The sequence below is a fragment of the Gekko japonicus genome, unplaced genomic scaffold (genome assembly GCF_001447785.1).
Source record: "Gekko japonicus isolate JY-2015 unplaced genomic scaffold, Gekko_japonicus_V1.1 scaffold1348, whole genome shotgun sequence".
Classification (NCBI taxonomy): Eukaryota; Metazoa; Chordata; class Lepidosauria; order Squamata; family Gekkonidae; genus Gekko; species Gekko japonicus.
In genome coordinates this window covers 201,625-207,894 of record NW_015163642.1, presented here as the reverse complement: position 1 = coordinate 207,894, position 6,270 = coordinate 201,625, and positions in this window count along the sequence as shown.

Genomic DNA, 6,270 nt, shown 5'->3' with positions numbered 1-6,270 from the left:
GTGTGAAATGTCGGCTTCCTGCATCCTCTTTGAAGTACAGATGAATCTTGGCTTTCCCAGGCATAAACAGGAAACTTGCAATACAGATGCAGATCAGGTCCATGTCCTGCGTGACATCTCGTCTTTTCAGTAATGTGGGAATGTCTTCTTCTTGGTTGTTGTTCTGCTCACAATGGCTAACATGTGCTTCTTCTACCCATGATGCTCTGAGCTGAATTTGTGCAAGCTGCATTAACATAAAATGCAGGCAAGCGTTCCCTATGTGAAATCTCTCTCACACAGTAGGTGATGCAAACAGCTTTCTTTGGCTCATGGTATAGAGATGTGTGCACAGTCCATGTGTTGCGTGTGTAGCAGATATAAAATCATAACTTAGTTCATTTCCCAACAGTGGGGCAAGGGCTGACGTCTGATCGCGTTTCCAATGGTAGTCTGTGGCATCTGGCGCTCACCCATGTCCCATCGCAAACAGGTCCCCCCCCAAGTCTCCACAGGATGTGCACAAGCACCCACTGGCACATGCGCACAAAGAGGAAAGCGAAAGTTCCGTTACTCCACAGAATTGCACATGCCGTTGGTGAGATCGTGCCGCGCCACTTCTTTGCCGTGCTGCAGGATCGTCGTGTGATCGCCACCTCACCCCTACCCACGGGACCTCGACGGGACCTGTGATCGGGCGGCCGCGTGTTATTTTGCTCCGGGCCAAACTGCCACGCTTATCCCCCCCCCGCCGCGCCATTTTACGGCCCGTGTGACCGGGACCTATAAGCAGCAAACTGGAACTACTTCCAATTTTTCTTTTGAGGTAACCTCTAAGTTGAAGGAACCAAAAACTATCTGTATGCTGACTGTATTCAAGAGGACCGTTTAGCTTAAAAGCCCTGTGAAGTTGATTGGGTCAAGGGATGAAGGCTTGCCAGAGGACACCAGCAAACTTCAAGGTCAGGCAAATATTGTTTCCTACATCCAAATCTAATATTCTAAACCACTGAACAAAGGCCAGCTCACACCAGCCTCCTTTACTGGGCTAATGCTTACATTCACGAATTCTGTACGTTCTGTAAAATCATCTCAGTAAATCTTTTTCACATATCCATGCAATGTAACTAAATAAGTAACTGGCTGAAAAATCTAAAACAGTTAAAAGTCAAGGATTAAAGTTTCTCAGTAAAATTCTTCTTGCCCAGGAAGAGGGCAGGGGGATTGGAACCAGGACATACATTACCTTGGGCTACACACAGTAGCCAACAGACAGTGATCTGAATCCTGGGAGGTATCTGAGGATTTTTCTTGTTGACACTTCTGTAGGCCATGTTGACCCACTGTCATCCAAATCAAGAAAGACTTACAGTTTTGAGAGTATACAATTAGTCTCCCTGTTCTGCTTTGTGGAGACTTCTCCACCATTACACCTTCATGTTAGTGCAATTATTTTAAATTCCATGATTATCAACATGCTTTTCTGTGACTGAAGACCAAATTCTCTTATCTTGTAGCTATCTTAAGTGCATACACAAAAAAGTGGTCTATTACTGTACCGTCACCTGTGTATATTCACAAGAAGCATAATGTGTTGCTGTTGTTAAGTGAGGATGGATTTATTCATTTAAAATATTTGTATCCCAGTCTCCAGAATCTACCCAAGGGGGCAAATGTGCTACTTTCTCAACTGCACAGCGGTTTTCTGTCATCACTTTATGGTGAAGAACTATAGGCAATTTGTCATGTTTGACTTTAAGCATAATTTCTCTGTTTGGCCATTCTCTACACATTCTCCACTAGGGTTTTCCTGAACCCCAACAATATAATCAGAAAAAAAGCAATGCAAATCCAATTCCAAAATAAGGATGGAGGTGATACAGAAGCCTTGTGGAAAAATTGAAGGTCAGGAGAAAGACACAGTCACAGCCAAGAGTGTTTTCGATACGCTTACAGATCTTATTCACAAATCAAACAAGCCACATCATCCAAAAGATAATCATTAGATTTCATTTATTCTTGATACATTCTTAGTGCACATTAAAATAAGACACGAGCGCTCCCCAGTCACATGGCACTGCTAATGCTCTTTGCTTTGAAGGCTACACTCAGATGAGATACAAAGGAGAAATGAAGATACACAGCAGGAACCATTTAAGGAAGAAAAAAACCCACAGAGCAACATTTATGGCCAGAACAGCTAGTCATTCCCAAGTGCCTTCGTTTTCCTGCCATGTCAAAGATAGTTAGCAACACAGATTCAGGTGGGTAGCCATGTTGGCCTGAAGCAGCAGGACAAAGGTTGAATCCAGTGGCACCTTTAAGACCAACCAAGTTTCATTCTGGGTACGAGCCTTCATGTGCATCTGAAGATGTGTGCGTGCACTTGAAAGCTTATACCCAGAATAAAACTTTATTGGTCTTAAGGTTAGCAACAAAGACATTATACAAGTAACTAAGAAGAAAACTGCAGAGTAAGGGCTTGAGATTTGCCTAGGCACAGCTAGGCCTTTCCAAATAAATCACTGATAGAGGAAATGGAATCCCCCTTTTCATAAGCAGATTTTTCCTATACACTTATCCACCTAGTTACTGACTTACATTCCCCAAGCACTGGTCTGGTAACTAGACTGATGACTTTTATTCTCTAAACAGCACTTTTCTTCAAGAAAGTTGCTTTAAGGATTTAGAATATTTCAGAGTTCAGAGCTGAAAGTTCCTGAAGAGGGAGTAGTGATATGGGGGCTATACTTTACATGGAACAGAGCTCTTATGCCTTTAATACCCACACAAGGGGAAAACATTGGCACATGCAGCTTCTCCTACCACTGGAGTAAGAAGGTACAGTTGAAAAGTTACAGACACAAACAAATAAGGACCATTACCCCAGTGACCACAGAAGGCAAGACAGCTCTGCTACCAAGAGGTACAGACTCACCCACAACCCACTGTGGGGCAGTGAAAAATATATTGGGAATTAGAGGTATGTAGACAGCCCTTTCACATGGGACAAAAACCACAAACTAATTACAACCTACTAGGGATTACTCTTGATGTGCAAAGCAACTTCAATAGTTTTAATTCTTGGCACTTGTGTCACTCAAATTTTGTAAACACCAGTTAATCTTCATATGGGCCTGTGAAGAAAGCAGGTGCTATTACTTTTAAGTGAATAAGCAGTTCCTGCTCCAGTCTTATGAGAAACACTATGTACAGCATACCCATGAATAGTCTATGATGCTCCCTGGACAATTGGTGGATGAACACTGGCTTCCACTACCTAAGAAGGGTAAATACTTTAAGAGGTTTGGCCACTTATTCTTATTTACAACATTTTTAATTTGCCTTTCGTCAAGCAAAGACTCGAGGTGAATTGCATTATGTGTAAACTGGGAGGGTCTCCTTGGATGAAGATTATCTTTACCAAGCAAAAAGGCAGGGGTGATACAAAACTTCCCCTCCCGACAGAGGTTTAAGTGTATTTAGCAGCTGTGGCTGCGGTCACACACACTAAATAATCCACTTTCAATGCACTTTCCAATTGGATTTTCCCAGTTCACACAGTAAAAGCCAGTTGGAAAGTGTACTGAAAGTGGATTATTTAGTGTGTGTGACCGCAGCCACTGTGACAGGCAGAAATTCAACAGATGCACTTTCATCATCATTGCACAAAGGCAGGCACCTCAGTTCATCTCTTGTTTTGAAATCCCAGTGGGGGTTGCCATAAATTGGCTGTGACATGATAGCACTTTCCACCACCAGTGCCACTAGTTTCTAGAAACCGCTCCAGGCCAAAGCAGTAGTATAAAAATTCCAAACAGAGCTGGAAGAAACACTGAAGACCAACAAAAACATTCAACTGTTTTGTTCAGCTAAAGATCAATATTAAATGCTCTGTTGATTGTCACTTTTATTCCAGTCAGAGATTCCTGGACCTTTATCAATTCCAGGGCAAACAGTATTCACCATACAGTTTCCCACATCACTGCAATTCTGTTGGGAGGGGGTGAATATCTGCTTGCCATGTACCAACTAGCACAGCCTCCCACAGAGAAATGGGGGGCAACCTTATACTCTTGGTCAAAAATGGCTGACAAGAGTATCACCTGTCAACACAGGGCTAGGAGCTGTTTAAACAACACTTGGAAGGACAGCAAAAAAGGGGGTGGGGGACACTTAACAAGAACACTTCTAAAGGTGAGCACTAGGTGGCAGCAGATGAAGCTGCATTATACTGACTCAGCTCCTTGGTCCATCAAAGATCTTTCACATCACCTATTAGACTTTTTAACTGGAAATGTTGGGGACTGAACCCAGGACCTTCTGAATGCCAAGCAGAGGTTCTATCCTTCCCCCAGCACCACCTGTTTCATTGCAGCTCCACAAGACAGATGATTCCTACCTTTGCATCTGCTTCAACCATTGTAGAGGCAATTGGATGTCTTAGCACTAAAAGCCTGGGCCATGCGTATTTTGAGTGTCCATCTCTATGCCATGCAGCAAGGCACCTTGTCACAATTAACACACTTCAAAAGCAATGTTCTCACTCTCATGACTCTGGGTCAGTAGAAGAAGAGAAGAGATTGGATTTATACCCCGCCCTTCACTACCCAAGGGAGTCTCAGAGCGGCTTACAAACTCCTTTCCCTTCCCCTCCCCACAACAGACACCCTGTGAGGTGGGTGGGGCTGAGAGAGCTCTGACAGAAACTGCTCTTTTTTCAAGAACAGCTGCGCCAGAACTATGGCTTGCCCAAGGTCACACCAGCAGCTGCAAGTGGAGGAATGGGGAATCAAACCTGGTTCTCCCAGATTAGAGTCCGCGCACTTAACCACTACACCAAACTGGCTCTCAGTAGTGGATAATAGAGGATGAGGGTTTTAAAACTAAAGTTGAGCTTTGGTTCTTCCTCATATATATTTCAGCACAAACCAGGATAGAACCCTCCCCTCCTTTCAGCTAAACTGGTAGCCAATATTTTTGACTAGGCACAATTCCCTTGTTATCTTGAATTAATTTTTGTTAATGTATTCTTTAAACTTCACATTAGAACTGAAGAAGTAACTATAATTTATTCTCCTCATTCACCGTTCCTAAGTTAAACCAATAGGTTTGCTACAGAATGCTTGGTTTGCTATCAATACTGAAAGGCAGCCAGTCTTTCTGGTTAAAAAACAAACTTTGCACTGAAGTATTTTTATATATATATAAAAAGCTATAATGAATTCTCGTATACTTCACTCATCAGCACAAAGAAATCTCAAGTTGGGTCCATACATTCACCAAAATGCATCACTCCACTGTGACCTTAAACATTTTTTATCAGAGCATCTTCTTGTCTATACCCTGTCATACACGCAGGGTACACAGTGAGGGGTTCTAATTGTGGTGCTCCCGTTCCCAACAGCAGTGATTCTTCAGCTGTGCTCTTCAATACCACAACAGAAACAACAGATAAAATATGTCAAAGGTTTCTTTGGCAGTTCCACTAAAGCCATTTGCACTGTTGAAGAAGCTATGTGGATCCATCATTATGTACAAGCCATTCGAGTGACCTTCAGTGGGACAGCTAAAATGTAAGAAAGACTCCTGAATCTCAGTGTACTGTCTGACCAACAACTCTAGGACATGGAGCAGGTATACACCAAGCAACATCTTCCTGCTACCTAACAATGCTTCCCACTTGCCCTTCACCTCACATATTTCTTCATTTGTTTTGAGTACACAGTACAGCTACAGTAGAGTATAGGAATTAAGCAGCATCTTTCAAGCAGCATCTCACATGTAGACCATAAGACACAAAAATCTGGTTATCCCCCAAGAACCGTCCAATTAGAACAGTGGTGTGTAATGCAAAATTTAAGAATCACTGTTCTAGAAACTTGCCAGCATTCCATTTCCATTCAATGTCTCAGTTTCCAAAAGCTCTTCTTGTTTAAACAGACATTAGTGATTGGGCCTAAGGAGGTAGGGAGTGTAGTATGCTCTAGTAAATATTTTAGATTGATGGTTTGAGCTTCCTGTTTCAAGCACCCTTACCCCATCTGGAGTCCTTGGGAAGGAATGAGTTGCAAATAAAATTCTAGCTGTTAATCAGCAAATTAAAAGAATTTCATAGTGAAAAACATATAAAGTTGAATTCCATTTTACAACAAAGATTAAATACAGAGGAGGTGGGAAGAACAGAAGACACAAATTAGTGACAGCAGAACACCTTCATCAGAAAGCAGTGCATTAGTAACCCGTCAAGGAAGACGCTGGTACCCTTCTTGGGGTCAGAAGGAGGGCTAG